Here is a 23647-nt window from a genome sequence, read left to right as displayed (position 1 = left end):
TTGTTTTTGTTCCAGTGCCTCCCCATCCTTATTCCGAGGGTCTTTTTTAGGAGGGTGAAAAGCAGCATCATGGGATTTGGTTGGGCGCATGGGACTCCGAGGGTGAGGAGGGTCTTTTTTGGAGCGGGGCAGGGATGGAGGGGGGCTGGCGCTGCCCAACCTCTCTGGGTACTATTGGGCGGCTAATGTCTCGATGGTACGCAAGTGGGTAATGGATGGGGAGGGGGCAGCATAGAAAAGGATGGAGATGGCGTCCTGCGGAGGCACGAGCCTGAAGGCACTGGTAACGGCGCCGTTGCCGCTCCCTCCAACGAGGTACACCACGAGCCCAGTTGTGGCGGCTACCCTCAAGATTTGGGGGCAGTGGAGGCGACACAGGGGGGAAGTGGGGGGCCTCGGTGGAGGCCCCGCTGTGGGGGAACCACCGGTTTGTCCCAGGGAACATTGATGGCGGCTTCCTGGGGTGGCACAGGGCGGGCATAAGGAAGTTGGGAGACCTGTTCATTGACGGGAGGTTTGCGAGCCTGGGTGAGGTGGAGGAGAAGTTGGAGCTCCCCCCCGGGGAATATGTTCAGGTACCTTCAGGACAAGGCATTTGCTAGGTGGCAGGTGGAGGGGTTCCCTTTGCTGCCCCCGCGGGGGGTAAGGGATACGGTGCTTTCGGGGGTGTGGGTCGGGGATGGGAAGGTGTCTGACATCTACCAGGTGATGCAGGAGGTGGAGGAGGCGTCGGTAGAGGAGCTGAAGGCTAAGTGGGAAGTGGAACTGGGGGAGCAGATTGAGGAGGGGACATGGGCGAACGTCCTGGAGAGGGTGAACTCCTCTTCATGTGCGAGGCTTAGCCTCATCCAGTTCAAGGTACTGCACAGGGCTCATATGTCCGGGATGAGGATGAGCAGGCTTTTTGGGGGTGAGGACAGGTGCATTAGGTGTTCGGGGAGCCCAGCGAACCATGCCCATATGTTTTGCGCATGCCCGGCATTGGGGGAATTCTGGCAGGGGGTGGCGAGGACGGTGTCGAGGGTGGTAGGGTCCAGGGTCAAGCCAGGCTGGGGACTCGCGATATTTGGGGTTGGGGTAGAGCCGGGAGTGCAGGAGGCGAAAGAGGCCGGTGTTTTGCCTTTGCGACCCTAGTAGCCCGGCGGAGGATCGTGTTGCAATGGAAAGATGCGAGACCCCCCAATCAATGACATGATGGGATTCATTAAGCTGGAGAAGGTCAAATTCGGCGAGGGGGTCGGTACAAGGGTTCTTTAGGCGGTGGCAGCCTTTCCTCGAATTTCTGGCTCAACGATAGGGAACTAGGTCAGCAGCAGCAGCAACCCGGGGGGAGGGGGGGTTCAGGGGGGTATTGTTTATGTTAATTTAATTTATTTTTAATTTATTTTGTTGTTCATCGGGTTTTTTTTGGGGGGGGGGGCTCGTTATATGCATTGTTACGGGTCCGGGGGGTGTTTATTATTGTTATTATTATTGTTTTGTTGTTTTACATTTTTCAAAAATTTCAATAAAAATTATTTTTTTTTTTTAAAGTTTCAAGAAAGCAAGCTGGGTATGACAGTGTAGTAGCACATGGCACATGACAGCTCTGATATAACCAAATACTATAAATTTTACAGTAACTAAAGTAACATCAAATAATATCTTGCCGTTTCCCTATCTGAAACCTTTCGAATCCCAAGCATGGGTTTTAATTCCATTCATGTGAAAAAGATCTAATTTCTTCATGTATTCAAATATTTTCTAATGATATAATTCATCAAAAGATGTATTAAAATAATTGATCTCAGGCTTCATTTAATTGAAATACCTTGAACACATAGGAAATTACAACGGCAGGCCAAATAAGAGTGGTGAGGCCGTGGAATGCCCTACCTGCAACGGTAGTGAACTCGCCAACATTGAGGGCATTTAAAAGTTTATTGGATAAGCATATGGATGATAAGGGCATAGTGTAGGTTAGATGGCCTTTCGTTTTTTTTTCCATGTCGGTGCAACATTGAGGGCCGAAGGGCCTGTACTGCGCTGTATCGTTCTATGTTCTATGTTCTAAATACATAGGATTAATAGCACAAGAATAGGACATTAGGCCAAATTGGTCAATGCTGGTGTTTATGATGAACACAAGCTTCTTCCCATCCTACTTCATCTAAACCCATTAGCAAAACCCCATCTCTTCCTATTTCAAGTAGTTATCTATTTCTATTCTACTCATTAAATAGCCATAAATCATAGCGCTCTCTGCCAACAAGCTTTTAATTTCTATTGTTATTGGAAATAAATCAACTTTTCTGGTGATGTGCACTGCCTACACCTATACTAATGTTCTCTCAATTAGAATGCTAATGTGCCATTACTTCAGAGCTGCCATCATTTTCAATGTAATTCAGGAGTTATTGAGCAAAAACACAAGTCTGTACAGCAGTGATAAAGTCATGTCATTAAGAAAGAACAGGTCAGAAAATAAACTAAATGAATTCCACAAAACATTACAATTTATGTCTATAGAGGTAATAACTTCTTAAGGAACAAACAAAATTCAAATTAGGTTTGTCGCTCCTATTTAAATTGCTTATAAGATCATATGTACAGAAGTTGTGAATAGCTGCTTCAAATGAAATTTAAACAGTGAGTCATAAGGTCAGTAGCAAGTGTGGATCAAAAAATCTGAGCATGCTGTGAAAACCAGAAGTGTTATAGTGTGTATTTCTCACTTTATTCCCCTTGACAATATTCTTTTGGGAGCTCTGAGCCGGTCAGAGATCAATCTGCACCTTTAAGCAATTTCATTTGCCTGGGGCACAGGTGTTTTAACTAAGAGCTAGTTGTTTTCCCTGTGACACCTTTGCTCTCCATGCTGTGAATGGATTTGCTGTGATCATCTGTTCAATGTTAGGTCCACACTGGTGGTGAAAGCAGCTAATTCATTCACAGTAGATTCCAAGAAGCATTTTCTGAATTGTCTGTTATTTGTACTTACTGTGTAAGTAATTGTCAATCATCAACAGCTAGTTGATGTGACTGTTCTCTGCGCATATATTGAATGACTGGCTTAGGTTTCCCAGTTTTGTTTCAGATTTTCAGAACCTGCAGGTTTGGATTTTTATTTTGATGCACCATATTCTCCTCGTTGATTTACACGAGTCTGGCTTTGATCTGTGGAGCTCAGCAGGTCTTCGGCACTTATTCCACTGCCTTTCAGGAAATGGGAAGTTAGAGCCTCATTCCAAACCAAAGTACACCTTTAGACTTCAGTGCAGTTTTGCATCCTTTTGGTGAAAACAAAGTCTGCCAATTGGCGTCAATCAGCTGGCCTTTAGTTACTAATCTTTCATCAACCAACCAGCAGCACCAAAAATAGATTCAATGGTCACTCACCTTATTGCTATCTTCAAGAACTAGAAAACATTGGGAATCCCTTGATATGCTATGGCACCGCACAAATGTCATGGTTTTCTCTAAATAGAAACCAATTTGATCCGAGAAGAAACTACAAAGGAAAAAGACAGCATTCGTGTAGCGTTTTTCCATCGCATCCAAACATCCCTATGGATTTTACAGGCACTGAAGTACTTCTGAAACGTAGTCACTGTTGTAATGTAGGAAATATGGCCATCGATAATGTACATACATAGCAAGTTTCCACCAGCAGCAAAGAAAAATGGCCTGACCGTCTGTTTTTTACAGTTTTACTGAGGGATAAATGTTGGCCAGAACATCCTTGCCCTTCTTCGAATAGTACAGTAAGATTTTTTAAATTCACCACAGGGAGCAGATGGGGGCCTTAGTTTAACATTTAATAAAACAATGGCAAGTTCAACAGTGCAGCACTCCCTCAGTATTGCATGGACCAGCAGTCTAGATTATGTGCTCGAGTTTCTAGAATGAGACTTGAACCTATACTGCCCACCTCGAAGGCGAGAGCACACTATTGAGCTGAGGCTGACGTCAATGCTAAATACCAAAACTCATATGATCAAATGTAAAATAAATAGCAAATGGCATAATTTCTCTAATATTCAGCAAAAAGACAGTGTATTCGCCCTGCCTTCAAAGTACATGATCACTTCTGTTTCAATTTGTAAAATCGTGCTCAACTTTATCACCTACAGCTATAAAATGAAGTAATTCTCTGGAAGTATTACATGGAATATACACATCAAATAACAATGGGTAGTGTTTCCGGCGGCAGAGATGGCTCACCTTAGCTGCCAGCGAGATCTTACGGTCCCATTGATGTCTACACCGTTTTGTGTGGCTCACTCATCCCACCACAATGGGGGGGGGGGTGTCACCATTGTTTGGAAGGGACGGAAAATCCTGCCCAATCACAGAATTGTTATTGGGCAGGATGTCATTTGGGACCATCATAGCTGCACCGGCTTTCCAAATGAGCCATCATGTCTGGGTGCCATTCCCCTGCCTTTTGCCCGTACCCTGGCACATTTTTCTATTCAAGTGATCATCGAATGTCCTCTTGAATGCCTTGATTGAACTTCCGGACTTGAACCACATGTTTCTCATCTCATATCTGCTTCTTTGGCAAATGACTTTACATCCGTGCCCTCTCGTTCTTCATCCTTTTACAAGTGGGAACAGTTTCTCCCCATCTACTCAGTCCAGCCACCTCATAATTTTGAACATGAACAATGTTTCAGGGTTTGATAAATCCAGTTTCCTAGTTGCACATTGTGGACTTCATCTAAATCCTGTATCAGCTTATTGTAAAATGCTTCTAGCATATACTTCTTTCTAATATTCAAGTAATATTGCAGTATGAAACCACCCAAATTGCCAAAATTACAATACGCTAATTAACATCCAATGGTCATTAAGTTGCCATGCATTTACTTTGTCCAAAATAAATGCTGGAAACTCAATGTTCTGGCCATCTAATGTTTTTAATGTCCCAGTTTGTAATTTAACCTTGCCCTCACTGCACTTATATGGCAGTCACCTATAACACAGAGCTGAATGTCAACTTTCTTTAGGAAGGAGAAAACGAGTGAGTAAAAAAAGAGGAGCATGCTAATTTGATATGTTAATATCTGTTGAAAAACAATTATTTTAAAGAGTTCTTGACAAACAGTTTTAAATGCAGCAAAACCTTAAAGATAGCTTCCTGAGTTATAGAATCAGGACTTATTTGTAATACAAGTGCAAAATAATCACCTGGTAAACCAAAACAACGCTTCGCTCCAATTTAAAATTAACTAGTGGATCTCCATTGCGTTGCTCATGTCCCTTCTGCTCCTCCGTTTTGCTTATATCTGAATCTTCTTGTACTCTCTTTTCCTCAATGGATGGTGGATGCTGCATGGCATGGTGCTGCGGGAGATGCAGAGCACCGCAGGTTTAATTTGGTGGTGTGGATATATGAGAATTGCAAATTTCAGTTCATGAATGGCTCCATTCTCATTCCTTGTCCCCCCCCCCCCCCCTCCACTGTTTTCACTTCACACCTTCACTTCCATTGCTTCTCAAATCCTGTTCATCCTCCCTCATTGTCCCCTTCCTCCCAACAGGTTTGGTAACACCTACTCTTAGCATTAGCCATACCTGCCTCTCGCTGCACAGCTGCCTTTCCTCTTGGTCACAGTTTTATCCCATAACCCTGCTGCAGTCTACCAGCTCCCTTTTAACCCGTCCCCTGTCTGATTATCAGTCAAAACCGTAAAGTCATCCGCCTCCACCTCTCCATCTATCATATCTTCTCAATCTCCCGCTCACCCCTTAAACTCTTTCATTACCAGCATTAAAATAAGGCCGGTTGGAAAGTCTGAACTGAAATTTTAAAAAGTAGAAAACTTTAAAGTAAATAGGCTAAGAAAGGCCACAAGATAAAGACATGGCTGAGGCTTATCATTGCATACAACAAGTAGGTGGGATATTGGGTGATGCGCCTCACAGTCACTATGGTCTTCTGGAATGCGCTTTGATCGCCTAAAGGTGTTGTGCAGGAACTTCCTAGAATTCATTTTTCTCACCCCAGATTGAAAAAAATGTTCGACTCTCCCAGAAAATTACTTGGCTGCTGATGGGTAAGCAGCATTAGAGCTCAGTTGAACCATGGCTGTACGAAACATGCTCAATGGATTAGCTTGATCTTGTATGCAGGTGAAAAGTTAGATAAAATGATCCACCAAAGCATTCATAAAACTTGCTATACTTGTCACAAACTTCCTCCAGTTCCAACTGTTATAAATAGTCATCAAGACTACATTGTCGTGTCACTGCTGTAGACTATGCTAAAACACAACAGCTTCTTAACATTAGATCGTTATCCTGTGCATTTTGACAGTCCACAAACCTTCTGAACACTGCATTATAACAAACTGAAAATGTAAAAAACGGCCCTAAAAACTGTGATACTGGAAATACTTAAATAATTCCAAGAGAAGATATTGTCTATCACACAATATGACAATCATAACTGTTATCTGAAAATGTCCATGCTACTTATAAAAAGGACTGACAACCACACATGACACCATGTATATATCAGATATAACAACATATGTTAACACAATCTGATTGAAGGACGACAACTTTCTAACCTTTTCTTCACTAACAAAACAAACAACACATCTATGACACCACAATGAGTGTATTCATTCATCTGAGAGCCGAGCCCTCAGAAAATCCATCAAGGAAAGAACGATCAGATTTCTGTCTTCATCTTGTCTGAAACTGATGAGTTTTTTTGTTGAGAAAGGGGTCCAAATGGCAGGTGTCAAAAAGGTTTAACTTCACACATGCAGCTAGAAGGCACAAGAACAGACATCAGCGTGTGGCAATGTCAAGTCTACACTCTAGCTGCTGCAGGAGTGCATATCTGAAAAGAGCAAACCTCATAATCTGTTACATCAATCTGGTGCCAGATGTTATTATCAGATCAAAGCTGGTGCTGTAGATTCATCCCCAGGAGAAATGCACATTCCAAGTCACCAAAAAGAAGAGGATACAAAGTATGGCACCTTTGAAGCCTTGAGGTGAAGGTTGCATTCACGGATGCGTGCTATTAATCTCAACAGGCTCTAAAAAGCAAGCCAGGTCAAGGTTTCTACATGAAGTAGCATTCTTAGACTGATCAATTAAATAATTTCGAGTTTAAATATTTCGAAAGAAAATGTAATTTAAGGCCAAATTGTTGGGTTTAAATCTGATGCAAAAGTGAACATATTTTAATGAATACTCCAGTAAAAGAATCTCTCAGTAAAAAATCTGCCCCCCTTGGTCTTCCAACGCCAGCATTGTACAAATACACCGCATGCATTAGAGCAATGCAAATATCCATCATCAAAAATAATATTAATAATAATAATCGCTTATTGTCACAAGTAGGCTTCAATTAAGTTACTGTGAAAAGCCCCTAGTCGGCACATTCCGGCGTCTGCTCAGGGAGGCCAGTACGGGAATTGACCCGCGCTGCTGGCATTGTTCTGCATTACAAGTCAGCTGTTTAGCCCACTTACAAGTCAGCTGTTTAGCCCACTACAGGTTTATTTTTGTTTCAGCAATTCTATAAACTGTTGAAATTAGGAAATTATCACCAGCCAATTTTATTTTGCAACTTTTCCTTTTCTGTTTCTTTTCTTAGAATAACTTTTTCTCTTTAGAATTTTACATTCAATTAATACAAAGGTTGTAATGATCAGAGCATTTATCGCTAGGCTGCTGGTTTGAAAGATGGTGTTGAAGGAGCCTTGGAATTGATGCAGTGTGTCTCTTAGATTGTACACACTGCCACTACGAAACATTGGTGGTGGAGGGAATGAATATGTAAGATGGCGGATAGGATGCCAACCAAGTGGGCTGCTTTGTCCTGGACGGTGCCAAGCTTCTCAATTGTTGCTGGAGCTGCACTCATCCAGACAAGTGGAGAATATTCAATCACACTCTTGATTTGCACTTTGGAGATGGTGGATATACTTTGAGGAGTCAGGGAATGAGTTATTCATTGCAAAATTCCAAGCTTCTGACCTGTTCTTGTAGCCACAGTATTTATATGGCTGGTGCAGTTCAATGGTCAATGGTAACCCCTAGAATGTTAATAGTGGTGAGTTCAGTCATGTTAACGCCATTGAATGTCATGGGGAGATGGTTAGATTCTCTCTTCTTGAAGATGGTCATTGCCTCGCATTTGTGTGGCATTCATGTTATTTGCTACTTATTAGCCAAAGCCAGTCCAGGTCTTGCTGCATATGGACACAGACTGCTTCAGTATCTGAGGAGTCGTTGTGCAACCATCAGCAAACATCCCCACATCTGACCTTATGATGGAAAGGTCATTGATGAAGCAGCTGAAGATGGTTGGAACGAAGACAATACCCCGAGGAGCTTCTGCAGTGATGTCCTAGGACTGAGAAATTTGACTTCTGACAACCACATCCATCTTTCCGTTATGCTAGGTGTGACTTCAACCAGCAGAGTGATCTCCTGATTTCCATTGACTTAGGTTTTGTGAGAGGTCCTTGATACCACACACTGTCAAATGCTGATGTGATGTCAAGGGCAGTCACTGTCGCCTCAGCTCTGGCATCAGCTCTTTTATCTATGTTTGGATCAACGTTTTAATGAGGTCAGCAGCGAAGTTACCCTGGCCGAACTCAACCTGAGCACCAGTGAGCAGGTTACTGTTGACTAAGTGCTGCTTGATAGCATTGTCAATATCTCCTTCCATTATTTTGCTGCAGTACTCCATTCTGCAGTGTAAAATGGCAAACAGTGACCATTTAGGCTAATAACAGCTTTTATTCAAAATAGCCCAAAACAATTTTTTGTTTTGATTTGCTTTATTAAACCCATTTCGGTAATTTGTTTACTTTACTGGCACGTCTAATTGTCAATACACATATTATTCATACTACTTTAACAACCTGATGTTTCCTTCCAACAGAATCTCCAAATCATCCCATAAACTGCCCATAACAGAATAAAACTGTAAAATGAAAGCTACTCCATATGTAACCTTGTAATGTGTAGTGTCAATATCGATTTCAGAAGCAGACCTGCCTAAAATCAATGTCCTTCTATCAGGCATTACCTTTAGAAATGTAGTCCATCACATTGAAGGGCTTAAGGTTCGCTGTGCAGACCACCAACATGAAGAATAATAAAAAAGCTGCATCAGATAAGATGACATCAAGCTAAGGTTTTAAGAGATGAAGAATGTCAGAGAAAGGCAAGGCGAAATGAATTAGAATAGGAGATTGTGCATGAGTTTTGATTGCAGCAGTTGCATTACAACTGTTCCTCAATACATTGATGTGAAATGCTTTCACAAAATAAACATATTTAAATAAAACTTTAATGAGAATTTCTGACATTAATAATGAAAGCCTGCATCTTTCTAACTTCATTCTAAGCAAGTTCACAGCATGGATTACAGAGGGCAGCACAGTGGCGCAGTGAGTTAGCCCTGTGGCCTCACGGCGCCGAGTTCCCAGGTTCGGTCCCGGCTCTGGGTCACTGTTCGTGTGGAGTTTGCACATTCTCCCCGTGTTTGCGTGGGTTTCGCAAACCCAAAGGGCAGCACGGTATCATTGTGGATAGCACAATCGCTTCACAGCTCCAGGGTCCCAGGTTCGATTCCGGCTTGGGTCACTGCCTGTGCGGAGTCTGCACATCCTTCCCGTGTGTGCGTGGGTTTCCTCCGGGTGCTCCGGTTTCCTCCCACAGTCACAAAGATGTGCAGGTTAGGTGGATTGGCCATGATAAATTGCCCTTAGTGTCCAAAATTGCCCTTAGTGTTGGGTTGGGTTATGAGGTGTTGACCTTGGATAGGGTGCTCTTTCCAAGAGCCAGTGCAGACTCGATGGGCCGAATGGCCTCCTTCTGCACTGTAAATTCTATGATTCTATGACCACAAAGATGTGCAGGATAGGTGGATTGAACACACTAAATTGCCCCTTAATTGGAAAAAAATGAATTTTAAAAAGCATGGATTACAGCACCGACAAAATGAATATTCATGACGACTTTCATCAGTCAGGTCACTTTCTTCAATTACCTAACTACACCTCGGTTTGGAACTACAGCAAGGCTGGGTTTTACCAGTCTCTTCTGTTCAATCGGTAGATTAAATTCCAAGGAAATACAGCCTTGCCATGTTCCCGACAGCTTCATACACAGAATGCACATGCAAGGACTTCTTCCACAGAGCACTACAGATTGCTGTGATTTTCACTCAACTTAACTACTATGGTATTTTTTGTAAAAAAATCAATATTTCCAGACCATGTACACTTGTTAAAATAAATGCATAGTATGGGTTTTATAATGAAGTAGTTCATCTCAATATTTCAATAATCACTGTATCTGGACATGTCCAAAAACTAGTTGGTTGAGGAATAATTAGATAATTATTCAAAAAGGTCTGACTTCTCATGATTATAAACGGATTCCATGGCAACAAAAAGTCTGGCAAATACGCCAGTGTGCTACTTGGTTTGACTAGAAACATACACCTCCGCAAACCACAACAAATAAATCCCAAGTATTATCCCCACACAAATTTTAAAAGGGCAAGTGGAAACAGGACATTTGTGAACGTCACTGTACTCAACCTGAGCAAATATTGTCATTAATACCTATTTAAATAAAGATGCCTTCCCACCTCACTTATTATTCAGCATTAGACTGCAATTTTCCGAAGAGGGTTAGAGGTTTGAATGATTTTGAGATGTTAAAGCTAACTTCACCAGATATGCGGCCTTCAGTAAAGATTGGTGCAGTCCGAGAGGATGAAACACGAGGTCTCATTTTCCTATTCCCAGTCCATGTGAGCCAGTTAGATTTTTTCTTTTTCCTTTTTCAATTCTCAAGCAACAGGCAACACTAACAAGTGTCCAAACTTTCACCTGCTGCAAACCTTGCGGTAATATATGTTCCCGCAATGGTATTAGGATGCAAATTCCAGAATTCTAATGTGGCAACAATGAAAGAATTATATATGTCCATACATGGTACGTGCCTTGAAGAGGTTATTTGGCCTCTCATGCCTATGTCAGATTTTTTGAAAAACCTAATTCCACTCCTCTGCTCTTTCCCCACTACCCTGCAAAAGTTTACTTTCTAAGGCGCATCCAATTTATTTTAGAAAATTACTGCTCAGTGTTCCTCTAATCCAATGGTGTTGCTCTTGTATTTTTTCCTTAGTATTAGGAGTCACAGGAGGGAAGGGGCAAATAAATGGGACTGAAAAGGAATCTCCATCCTTATGTGCAAAATGGATAGGTGCATGCAATTAGGAAGCAATAATGACCCAGAATTGATAGAATAATTTAACAGTCAATTATTGCATAAATAATACTCTTTTGATGAGATACCAAAGGACACCCAGTACCAGTGGAAGCAACCTCCCAACAAGGGAGAGGAAGATCGAAACTCGTAAGGACAAAAAAATATGCTTGACTTGAATTTTGGGAAGCAACAAGTTTCTCTTGAAAATGTTCTATTGTAAGCTGAAACATGATAAATGTAAACAGATGAAGTTGTACACTGTACTCTTCACAAACAACCTCAAGTCATATCGTGATCCCAATGAGTGAGAGGATAAAGTGCTGCACTTGGTTGTAGAAAGAAGGGTCAGGGTAAAAACATATAAAAGGCTATACATGGCAGTTAAACACAAAAAACTGGACATGGCTGTCGAAGTCACCCTAGGAATGCAAGCACGGCGAGGCTGGCAAGAGGATTAAAGTACAGGCCTGAGTGGCTGAAAAGAAGTACAGGAAAGACAGACTTGGTAAAACAGGATAAGCCAGTAAGGTGGATGGGAAGAATTGTTAATGCAGCGAATGGTAATGGCCTTGAATTTGCTGCCCAGGAGCATGACAGATGCAGAGAAATGGTTTAAAATGTAAATTGGATGAACACATGACAGGAAATAAATTGCAAGATTACATGAATTGAGCAGGGGAATATGACTGCCTGGATTTCTGATTTCTCCACAGAGAGCTGGCACAGACTCAATAGGCTGAATATTTTTGCACCATAAATGACGATGACTTTATATGCCCACTAAACTTGCCAGAAAGAGTTTGGGCTTGTCTATTCAATATAAGCAAATTATGAATGCCATGATAGGTCTTAACTGCTGTTCAACAACCTTGATAGCACTGAAAACTGTTTACATGTCATTCCTTCAGATTTTAATTATTGGCAATAGTTACTTGGTAGTACAGAACTTCAGTATTGCTGAAAGAAGAGTCATGCAGTCGAATCAGGACAGATATTTGAACTGTGTGAGAAGAGGGTGCTGAGTGGTGGCAAGTGGGTTCTGATTGGCAGAGACATTACCATGAAGCATGCGCCGGGCAACAGTTAACTGCCATGCGTTTGTTTAAATTCAAACCAGGCAGATCAACTCTGTCAAGGCAATGACATAGGGAATGATCCAGGGAATAGCTTTCCTCCAATCTTTTTAGTTGAAAAAGGCTCAATGTGTGGACATGTTCTTTCTTTGTGTCTGCAAAGGACAGGGCCCTGTGTGTGAATGTATATAGCTTCTAGCATCCATACATGAGCCTGATGGATAATCTTAAATTGGTTGTCAGTATAATTCTTAGCATAACCTAGATTGTTCAGCAATGGTGTCCAATCATGGAATCACATCTAATCCTAGACACCATGTTCTGTGTTTTGCAAGCATAGGCTGGTTGAGTGCGGTCAGTACTTTGCTGCTAATAGCCAAAATCGTTGGGATGCAAGGCCTTCATGCTTGGCATCACACCAGCATTCATCTGCTAAATTACTCATTTGTGTGGTAGACAGAACATCTCTTTTGCTCTGAAGACCACAGAGAAAGTGTGTGAAATGGTTAGCTTCACTTATATGCAAGGCCTGTGTGATTGAATAGGTTAGGCCTGTGCACATTGGAGTTCAAAAGAATGAGAGGTAAACTTATTGAAACATGACTCGATCCTGAAGGGATGTTCACCTTGTGGGGGATAATTTAAGAATAAGAAGTCACCCTTTTCAGACAGGGTGAAATTGTTTCTGAGGTTAGTCAGTGGAATTCTCTTCCCCAGAATGTAGTCGAGGCTGGGTCTGTAAATCTATTCAAGGCTGAGTTACATAGGTTTTTGATAGATAAGTTATTCAAGCCTAATGGAATGTGTATGTGGGGAGGAGAAGCAGACACGTTGGTAGAACGTAGACCATAAGCAGATCAGCCAGGATCTTATTGAATGGCAGAGCAGGCTAGAAGGGTCAAATGACCTACTACTCCTACAAAATCCTATGATCCTATGTTCAAATTTCTGAGTCACCTTACCCTCCCAGGGTAATATGAGGTAGACTGGGTACTTTTCAGAATAAAAAGTGACAGCCTTAGGTCAAATCATGAGTTTGACCAACATACAGCAACCAATAATCTGATCAGAGTAACGATTATCCCATAGGATAGCTCTGTTGCATCTATTTCAGCATCAAATTTACATGGTGAGCAAACAGCCTGGGCCCTATTTATGCAGTTGCCAATAAGGCCAATCCTTTAGCGCATAGAACTGTCAAAATCCCAACATTTATATTGATCAGTTAAAATTGGACTGCAGTAGACATTAGTAGAGAACCCCTGGCAGATTTCTCAATTAGCATGTTGAGGTGTAAAAGGTTGGATGTCATTCCATCGAAGTTGTGAGTTCACAAGTTCAATTAATATGTTCAGATAATGGTAGTTCATCTAGATCGCCATGATATAGTGATGTGGTGTAAATGTCTATGCTTCCTTGGGCGATATATTAATTAATAGCACGTTCATCAGGCATTTTTGCAACTTGCTTTTGAGCAAGGCTGAGCATTCATGCTTAGCAGCAAGTCCAATAGATACGAATCTGGGCCCATCATTAAGAACAAAGTGCATTCTGTTGATATAATCACATTTGTAACGGATAACTATTCCAGCCTCTTTTGTCGGGTTTACATATATGCACGTCTGGGCTGGCTTTGAGACCTCTCAACACTACCAGACATTCACGCTAGATGAGAAAATCAGCCAAGTCATTAGGTATCCCGCAATATGCGTGCGCTTGATCGGCTAGGAACGCTTTCAAAGATTCAGCGTATTATTCATTGGATGGTGGTTTGCAAAGGCATAGATAGAAATTCAACAAATATCTCTTCCCATTTAATGTGGGATGAAGGCCAAAATTGAAGCCATGCGTGAGAACAAACTCATCAATTTAGAGGACATTATCAGGCAGATTTATAACTGGTGGCAATTTAATTGCGTTGCCAAACAGCCTCGACTTAAATGAGTTTACAGTGCAGGCATGTTTCAAGCAGGTACTGTTTATAGTTTGGTTATCTATTGAGGCAACATCATGGCACAAACAGATCATATCATAAAATGACATAAATCTACACACCTCAGACCAAGAGCAGTATAGGGCACAGCGCCATAACACAATAACAATATTTTCAACAATATTATTGGGAATTTAAGAAACCTTTTCTTTCTCTTATCTTTCTCTTTTAATTAAATCTTTTCTTCTGTCTATTTCTCTTTCTGCAACTGATTCAACATTGAAAAAAATAATTTGACAAACTCTGGTTGAGACTCTGCACGGCCCATTATTGAATTTGATTGGTCAAGAAGATATACAGTTAGGGTGGCATGGTGGCACAGTGGTTAGCACTACTGCCTCACAGAGCCGAGAGCCCAGGTTCGGACCCGGCCCCAGGTCACCCCAGGAGTTTGCACATTCCTCGTGTCTGCATGAGTCACATCGCCACAACCCAAAAATGCGCAGGGTAGAAGGGTTGGCCATGCTAAATTGCCCTTAATTGGAAATTTTTTTGAAAAAAGATATACAGTTGCTTGCCCACTTCAAACATGTCCCAGATTCCCTGCAAAGGGTGCAGCACAAAACCAATCCTCCACTGCACGATTCAGTGCTAAACCTCCCAGAGAGTCTGTGGCAAGGGCAGATATATTGAACAGTTAGTGCAGTTTATTTCACTGCTGAAAGCAAAATCTAACGTCATTTCCCGATGGCATTAGATTCTGTCAATGTATATATCCCACTTCAAAAACAAACATGGGTTGCGCAGAAAATCAAACACCTTGAAAAACCATGCAGTTACTGTAATAGACAATCCATCCACGTCATCTTAGGAATCAGTGAGAAGATCTCAGGCTTGGTACGAGGTTCATCAATCACCACCAAATGCATCATAGGACTCGGGAAACCTCTGATGAAGGGGTATTCTAACTAACCTTGGCTTTTAAACGAGTACTTTTTCACTGCTCTGCATAACAGATTTTTGTCTTCCTTCACTGTTATTAGAAAGTAGTTGAACGATGTAATGTCTTCATTACACAAAGTCATGGCAAGGTGTTAAACATTTTTTGGAAAATCTGCTTTATAAATCTGATCCTAATGAAGAACACTGTCAGTATGTGTTTAATACACCAGTGTTTAAGATCAGAATATAGGAGCAGCGGGACGGTGGAGCAGTGGTTAACACTGCTACCTCACGGTGCCAAGGATCCGGGTTCGATCCCGGCTCTGGGTCACCGTCTGTGTGAGTTTGCGCATTCTCCCCGTGTCTGCGTGAGTCTCACTCCAAAACCCAAACATGTGCAGGATAGGTGCAAAATTGCCCCTTAATTGAAAAAAAAAATTGGGTAGTCTAAATTTATAAAAAATAAAGAAAAAAAGATCATAATATAGGATTCTACATTCACGCAACAAAGTATGCAGTGTTCAAGATATTTCTCTATTAAGAGCTATATTTAACATATTCAAAGTTATTTTCAACCTGACACTTTTGGTGGTAAGGTTGGTTGTTGACCAAAGAGTATAGGTATTTCAGATTGCTGCCCCAGGCAGAATTATGCAGGTCTAAACCCTGAACCATTCAACCTCATCCTTATTGTAATGAAACCTCAGCGGCCTGTCAGCATGATCTCTCGTGATACAAACCTAGGCAGTTGATAAAAACACATTGTGTGGAGTATTTCAGATTTCAAATAAAGCGACAGGTCAGCACAAAGACAAAAGCAAATATTCTGTCCTGTAAAAATTATACATTCCCATTTTAGGAGACAGTTTAAGGTGCTATAATTTACCACAACCATGCAGCAAGTGGCAATATGCCTTTTGTCAACTATCTTTTAACAGTATTTCTGGGTATAGTTGAATAGAGAAAATGTGGATGTGATTTCAATATACAATATTTAACAGCACTACACATTACAAGGTGAATGTGCAATAAACTATCACATTAAAAAAAGAGAACTTCCCTTTTACCTCAGTGAAACAAAGCCAGCTAAGGGACGGAATCCTTTGAAGACGGAATGCTTTGTCTCCAAACTGTGCCTGTATTTGGATAGAGTGAAATCATGCACTTACCCATGCACAACTGCAAAAATAAACTCGTGTCCTTCAATTATGGACCATAACACATTTCATCCTATTTCATCCAATACTGTAATCCCCAGCAACACCTGCAATTAATTATTTTTCAAGGATTTGTGAAAGGATGCAATACAGCCAAATCATTGGACAGACAGCATTTAATACCAAGGGATTCACGTCAGCCATTTCCTTTTAAAAGGAGTCTTTGATGTTGACTCTCTTTCGTGTACTTCTTTCATGGTACATTAATAAAAATAATGGCAACTCAAAGAGTAATCCGAGTCTCAAGGACGCATCTAAAGTTACAGCATGGCAGGTACCTGATGAAATACAGATTAATGCTGTTTGAATAGAAAATGAATGCCACTGGTTCAATGTGCCAATCAGGTAAATAATACGGGAGCCACTGAACTACTTTCATTTCTGCAAACAGACCTGCTGTTTTCAGAGCCCCATGTCCTTGAGGCTCAATTATCAAAATGTTAACCATACCTAACAGGCAGTGATGCAGAAGAAAAAAGTCAAATGTAAGATGAGAAGTACATGGGCGGAGCCAAATCGAAACAGGTATTTAAAAAGGCCGTAAAAATGGGTCAACAGGTAGTTAGATGCCAGGTAGTTCAGGCGAGCTGAGAACAGATGATAAGAGATGAAAGTACATGGGTAATAACAGGGATTAAGCATAGGGTGATAGGGTTTCTGAATTGAGAAGGAACACTGTAAATTTTATATAAAATTGAACCAAGCACATTTTGTCCTCATTTTAAAAAAGGCAAATTGATTTTGCCAGTTCTTGCTGATAATTTTTACCCATCTGGACCTCACTTTCGCAAACCTTTTAATGATGTTCGACTTCAGCAAATAGCTCTTTTATTTAAAAAGTTGTTCAATATCAGAAAGCCACAGACTAAATATAGGTCAAACATTCTATTTTGATCATGAATTCCTGAGGCGACACTACAAATTGTAATTCTTTTAAATCCTCAATTATAATTATCCAGATTTGGCCATCAACAACTACGAATTGGCCCTGGCCCTTCACCTTGAAAAAGATGCCCGCAAACTTTTTGTAAGTTCTGCAGCGCAGGTGTCCACTTTTCTGATATTGTTTGAATTCAGCACCATCTACAGGGCATCTATGAACTGATCAAGTAGCAGATTGAAAATCTTCACGGATGGAAAAGTAAGCAGTAAAGAACAGGAATTGTAAATTACATCAAAATCATTGTACAAAAAAATGCAATATATATGTTGGATTGAGGAAGAAACTAAATAGGAAAATGTAGTTTTTTAAAATCTTAATTGTTATTTATTTAAAATCCAAGAAATAAGACTCCACACATGTAAAATAAAAAAGATTAGGGCCAGAGGGATTGCTCTGCAGCAATTATCACTTATTCAGTCAGTAAAAACGCAGTCATTCCTGATTGAAACCTTGTCCATCGTTCTTTTGTGCAATATAATAAGAATAATCTTTATTGTCACAAGTCGGCTTACATTAACACTGCAATGAAGTTACCATGAAAATCCCCATTCTGGCACCTGTTTGGGTACACAGAGGGAGAATTCAGAAAATCCAACTTATCTAACAGCACTTCTTTCAGGACTTGTGGAAGGAAACCGGAGCAACTGGAGGAAACCCATGCAGACACGGGGAGAACATGCAGACTCCACACAGACAGTGACCCAAGACGGGAATCGAACCGGGTACCCTGGCGCTATGAAGCAACTGTGCTAGCCACTGTACTACCATGCCGCCCTAATAATAGTAGATAATTAGTTTAAATACATGCCTTCAAAGTGATATTCGTGCAATTTCAGCAGCAGAAACTGCAACAGCTCATCCTCTGGTGGAGGAGTATATTCAGACAGCAACGTTTGGATTTCCACATTTATTCACACAGGTATGGATGCCAGAAGTTGCTGCCCATTCTGCCCACTAATAATGGTGAGAGTTGGCAACATTTGTGGGCGCAATTATGTTCTTAAATGCCACACTATTTGAATATCAAGTGCCTTACAAAACAGCATCAGTGACAACATCAATCATGTTGCTAACAACTGTGTCCTGTAACAGCTCAGCCAGAAATAAGCATTCTTTCCATGTTCAAAACATTTAACGTGACTAGTGTCACGCTTTTAAATAAAACCTGACAGACCCAAAGACAGCTAAGATTGACTTGCCATCTATCATTCCCTTCCTTTTTCTGAGGAAACATAACTCATAAGTGCAGCGGGGATACAGCTGAACTGAAATGAAATGAAAATCGCTTATTGTCACAAGGAGGCTTAGAATCCACAGTACAGAAGGAGGCCATTCGGCCCATTGGAAAGAGCACCCTACCCAAGGTCCACACCTGCACCCTATCCCCATAACCCAGTAACCTACCCAACACTAAGGGCAATTTTGGACATAAAGGGCAATTTAACATTGCCAATCTACCTAACCTGCACATCTTTGGACTGTGGGAGGAAACCGGGGCACCCCGAGGAAACCCACGTACACACAGGGAGAATGTGCAGTCCGCACAGACAGTGACCCAAATCGAACCTGGGACCCTGGGGCTGAGAAGCAATCGTGCTATCCACAATGCTATCGTGCTGCCCAAAATATTTTTTGCAATTAAGGGCCAATTTAGTGTGGCCAATCCACCTACCCTGCATATCTTTGGGTTGTGGAGGTGAAACCCACGCAAACAAGGGGAGAATGTGCAAACTCCACATGGGCAGTGACCCAGGGCCAGGATCGAACCTGGGACCTTGGCGCCGTGAGGCAGCAATGCTAACCCACTGCGCCAACATGCTGGCTTTTAAACGAAACCCTCCCCACTCTGGCTTAATCAGTTGTGAACATCGCTGGAAGAACTCCCTTCAAACTTCCTCCCTCTACACTGCCTGCCGCCGCTATTCCCATCCCTCCAGCTTCAAATGAAGCTACTGAGAATAACCATTAGTCGCCACATTCTGGCGCCTGTTCGGGGAGATGGTACGGGAAATGAACTGTGCTGCTAGCCTACCTTGGTCTGCTTTAAAAGCCAGCTCTTTAGCCCTGTGCTAAACCAGCCCCAGATGAGTTTGAAGTGGTGTTAACAGCAGCATCGGGTACAAAAGAGAGGAGACAAGAGGTTACCAAGGGGTGAGTACAAATTTGGCAAGGAAGTCAACATTCCAAGCCATTTCACTCCAGAGTTTTTTGGGGCCTAGAATCCAAAGAAAGCATAAAATATCAAGGATAAAAGCAGTCACCTGGACTATAAACATGAGCAGGAAGTTCAAAGTTAGAAGCAAACAAACATTTTACCTCGCATTGCTCGGCAGACTAATACTCTAGCAAAAAGCAGTTCAAAAGTATGTCAATCCTGTATTCAATAATGTTTAACCTTTTGCTGGAAATGAGGATGAGTCTCTACTTTTTAAGCATTCAAGCACTGGAAATTCAGCAACAGCTAGGAACAAAGAATGCGATGCATTATTTCTGGGCACAATTCTGTGATTTAAGTTTCCCTTTCATTTAAAGTATTAGGATATCCTACTGCGTCTACAAAGGTTAAACCTCAATATTTTTAATATTATAATGGAAAGATTCAACGTCAGCATGAATACTACCTTTTACAATTGAAGGAGTTTTTTCAAACGAACATTTAAACTGGTCCAAGAGAAAAGCAGCACAATTCCTTACACTGTACCACGAACAAAGAGATTGTTGGTATTTATCATTGAATTTACCGTGCAAAAGGAGGCCATTCAGCTCATCAAGTCTGCACCGGCCCTTGGTAAGAGCACCCCACTTAAGCCCACGCCTCCACCCTATCCCCATAACCCAGTAACTCCACCGAACCTTTTTTGGGCAATAAGGGCAATTTATCATGGCCAATCCACCTAACCTGCACATCTTTGGACTGTGGAAAGAAACTGGAGCATCCGGAGAAAACCCACGCACACACAGGGAGAACGTGCAGCAGACTCTGCACAGACAGCGACCCAAGCCGGGAATCGAACCTGGGACCCTGGAGCTGTGAAGCAACTGTGCTAAGCACTATGCTACCGTGCTACCCATCTCAATTTACTCTAAATAATGCAAATGAAGAAGACTAATGCATATCAAGAACACAAACAGTTGGCATTGAGACATAACAAACACCTAAGTTTGAATGGGAAAAAAAATGAGATTTGTTTTAAAGGTTTAATAAAATTTTTAAGAACTTAGACAACGGCTTTGATGCAGGATTATGTTTGTTGAATTCTCAAAACAAAATGCTCATATTTCTGATCTACAAATCCAGCAAGTGTTTGACAATGTTCTGGTGCTGGGCATTCTCAGACCTGTATACCCATTTTAGGGCCCATGATTAGTGTGTTTAATGAAAACAATGATTCTAAATGCTCGTTCGAGACATCTGCTTCAATTATAATACACTGCATCCTTGGCTTCAACAGATAAAGTTAATAAAAAACAGTCAAAATCTATACTGGTGTTGGCAATGGATAAAGATTTGTTACAGAAAACCTCATGACTAGATGAAATTTGCACTGGGCAGAAGCCCAATACAAATCTCAGTCAATAATGAAGGATCCAGTGGAGAAGGTATGAAAAAAAATCCTTGTTATTTATGTTGGACTAAAACACATAAAACCAGGAGAACAATCATCACTAAAAGGCACAGTAAGAAATATTTGTTTTTTTATTTGAGATTAATGTCAAATAAAATCCAGATGGTATTTATAAACTCAAAGTATTTTTTCTTATGTCTCTTTTTCACTACAATATTTAATTTTAATAATCCATTTACACATCTCCCCCCCCCCAGAAATGCCTCTCCAGTTTTATTCACACTGCTTTTTTTTCCAGATGTGACAATATTTATATTCAAAATCTGTACACCGTATAGCAGAATTAGAATTGAGGGAATGATAGGAAGCTGAAAAAAAACAAAAATTCTACTTCTAAAACTTTTGTGGAATTCAATGGAAAGTTAAAACAGATGTCACAATAAATAAATTTTGATAGTTCTACAATTTAGAGTACTTGGGGGTCCTTAGTCACTCTAAATATTTTTCTCCACCTTTTCCTTTTGCTGCTAAAGAAATAATATTTTTCTTTTGTCAATGCATGCACCATCTTGCATTCATGTTTATATTTCCATTTCATCGGAATATGATTCCAGATTTCCATTCGAGCAACTAAATGGGATGAATTCCCTACCCTGTTCGGAGTACAGTGAGGTATGTCACATGGAAACAGTGCACAGGCACTAACTTTACTTCCACTGACACCAAGGCCAGTTTAGTTTTATTTTAAGTATGGTTTAATTCTGAAGCATGGTTTCAAATAAGAGGTATTATTAATTTCAAAATAAGCTATCGCAGACATACTTTAGTTTCTGAATACAAAATTTCCACTAAATGCGATCGATTCTTGAGAATCTATTTACCGCAGTGAAATCATCTGAGGCACCCTTGATGTTTCAGTAGGTAAATGCACCTGGCTGTGCGGTACTTGCAATTGGGAACTAGTGCCACATTTGGCCTCAGCATCCTCTGAACAGTTAGTGTTAGTAGTGGGGACAGGAAGAGTATATCCAGGTAGGTCAGAGTTGGAGCATTAGGTGGCAGAGACAAACCTGCATGGGTCTCACCCCCACAACCCAAAAAAGATGAGCAGGGTAGGTGAACTGGCCACGGTAAACTGTAAAAAAAAATTTTGGAAGTGCACAGATGGATTTTAGTTGAGATGAAACCTGATGACAGTAATTATGAAAAAGTCTGCAACAGTAGTTGACAAGAGGAAACCAGTTCTAATCATATAAACATGAAATCAAAGAAGGGAATTTGGGCAGTCAGGAGTTTAGTTGGATTGGAGGTGAAGAGGATGTGAGGTAGGTATCACCAACACGAAGTCCCAAGGATGGCATAGAGTGCCGGAAGAAGCTATAGGGAGTAAGATGTTTAAAGTCAGAATGTGACGAGAAAGCAGAAGAAACATATACACTAATTATCTCAATCATGGTGACGTTGTGACTATCTGCTCTCCAGGATGATCAGAGTGCAACAGGTAGTTTTGACAAAGGAAGCTAGGTCTGATAGATAATGGCCCATTCAAGCCAGACGTAGTGATGCACACTTCTAACATTGTGACGTCATCTGTATCTGGTCCCACGTCAGCCCATTTGCTGCAGAAACCTTCATCCATGCTTATTTTTCCAAACCCAAGCTTTTCCAATTTTCTCCTCTCCAGTCTCTGAATTTACATAAACTTGGGCTTACATAAACTCCAAAACCCTACTGCAATTATCATATTCTGCACCAAAGTCCTGCTCAGCCATCATTCTTCGATCCAATATCTTTAAATTAAAACCCCTCATGCACGAATTAATTCACAGACATCCCTTCCAATATCTGAAACTCCCCCTCTCCTTTGTTTGCGCATTGGCAGATATACCTTTGGCTATCTAGACCCAAAGCCCAGGAATTCCCTTCCCAAATCTCTCCTTCAGCATACCACTTGCACCAAACTTCCTCCCAATATTATCTTTAGAACACGCATAAACAGATGCAAAACAGCTTCTTCCCTGCTTAACCAGGCTCCTAAACAACCCTCTTATGGACTGACCTCATTAACACTACACCCCTGTCTGCTTCACCCGATCCCGGTGTTTATGTAGTTACATTGTGTACCTTGCGCTGCCTTATTATGTATTTTCTTTTATTTTCATGTACTTAATAATCTGTTGAGCTGCTCGCAGAAAAATACTTTTTACTGTACCTCGGTACACATGACAATAAACAAATCCAATCCAATCCCATGACAAATTTTGTTTGCATATACTTCTGTAAAGCACTTGATGTTTTCTTCTGATACACGTCTGAGGTGCTAGATAAATGCAAATTGCTGTGCTTAAAAACGGGTATTAGTTGAGTTGAATATTCATAGCACTGTACAAAATATTATTGATAGTCAACATTTGTTCTCATTTTTCAGGTTTGCAGGTTGAGAAGTAAGCTGTGATCTACACCTAGATACACCAGCAGCACGTTAGCGTAGTGGTTAGCACAGTTGCTTCACAGCTCCAGGGTCCCACGTTCGATTCCCAGCTTGGGTCACTGTCTGTGTGGAGTCTGCATGTTCTCCCCGTGTCTGTGTGGGTTTCCTCCGGGTGCTCTAGTTTCCTCCCACAGTCCAAAGATGTGCAGGTTAGGTGGATTGGCAAAGCTAAATTGCCCTTCAGTGTCCAAAAAAGGTTAGGTGGGGTTACAAGGATAGGGTAGAGGTGTGGGGATAG

At 41.2% G+C, this 23647-nt stretch overlaps 1 protein-coding gene across 1 annotated transcript in view; it reads right to left on the bottom strand.

The window, feature by feature from the left end:
• Positions 1-23647, bottom strand: part of srbd1 (S1 RNA binding domain 1) — a 341334-nt gene that overhangs the window by 204568 nt on the left and 113119 nt on the right. The window lies entirely within an intron of this gene.

The sequence above is a fragment of the Scyliorhinus canicula genome, chromosome 1, assembly GCF_902713615.1.
Source record: "Scyliorhinus canicula chromosome 1, sScyCan1.1, whole genome shotgun sequence".
NCBI lineage: Eukaryota > Metazoa > Chordata > Chondrichthyes > Carcharhiniformes > Scyliorhinidae > Scyliorhinus > Scyliorhinus canicula.
Note: the sequence above shows the minus strand (reverse complement) of the source record. Positions and strands in the feature narration are given on the sequence as shown.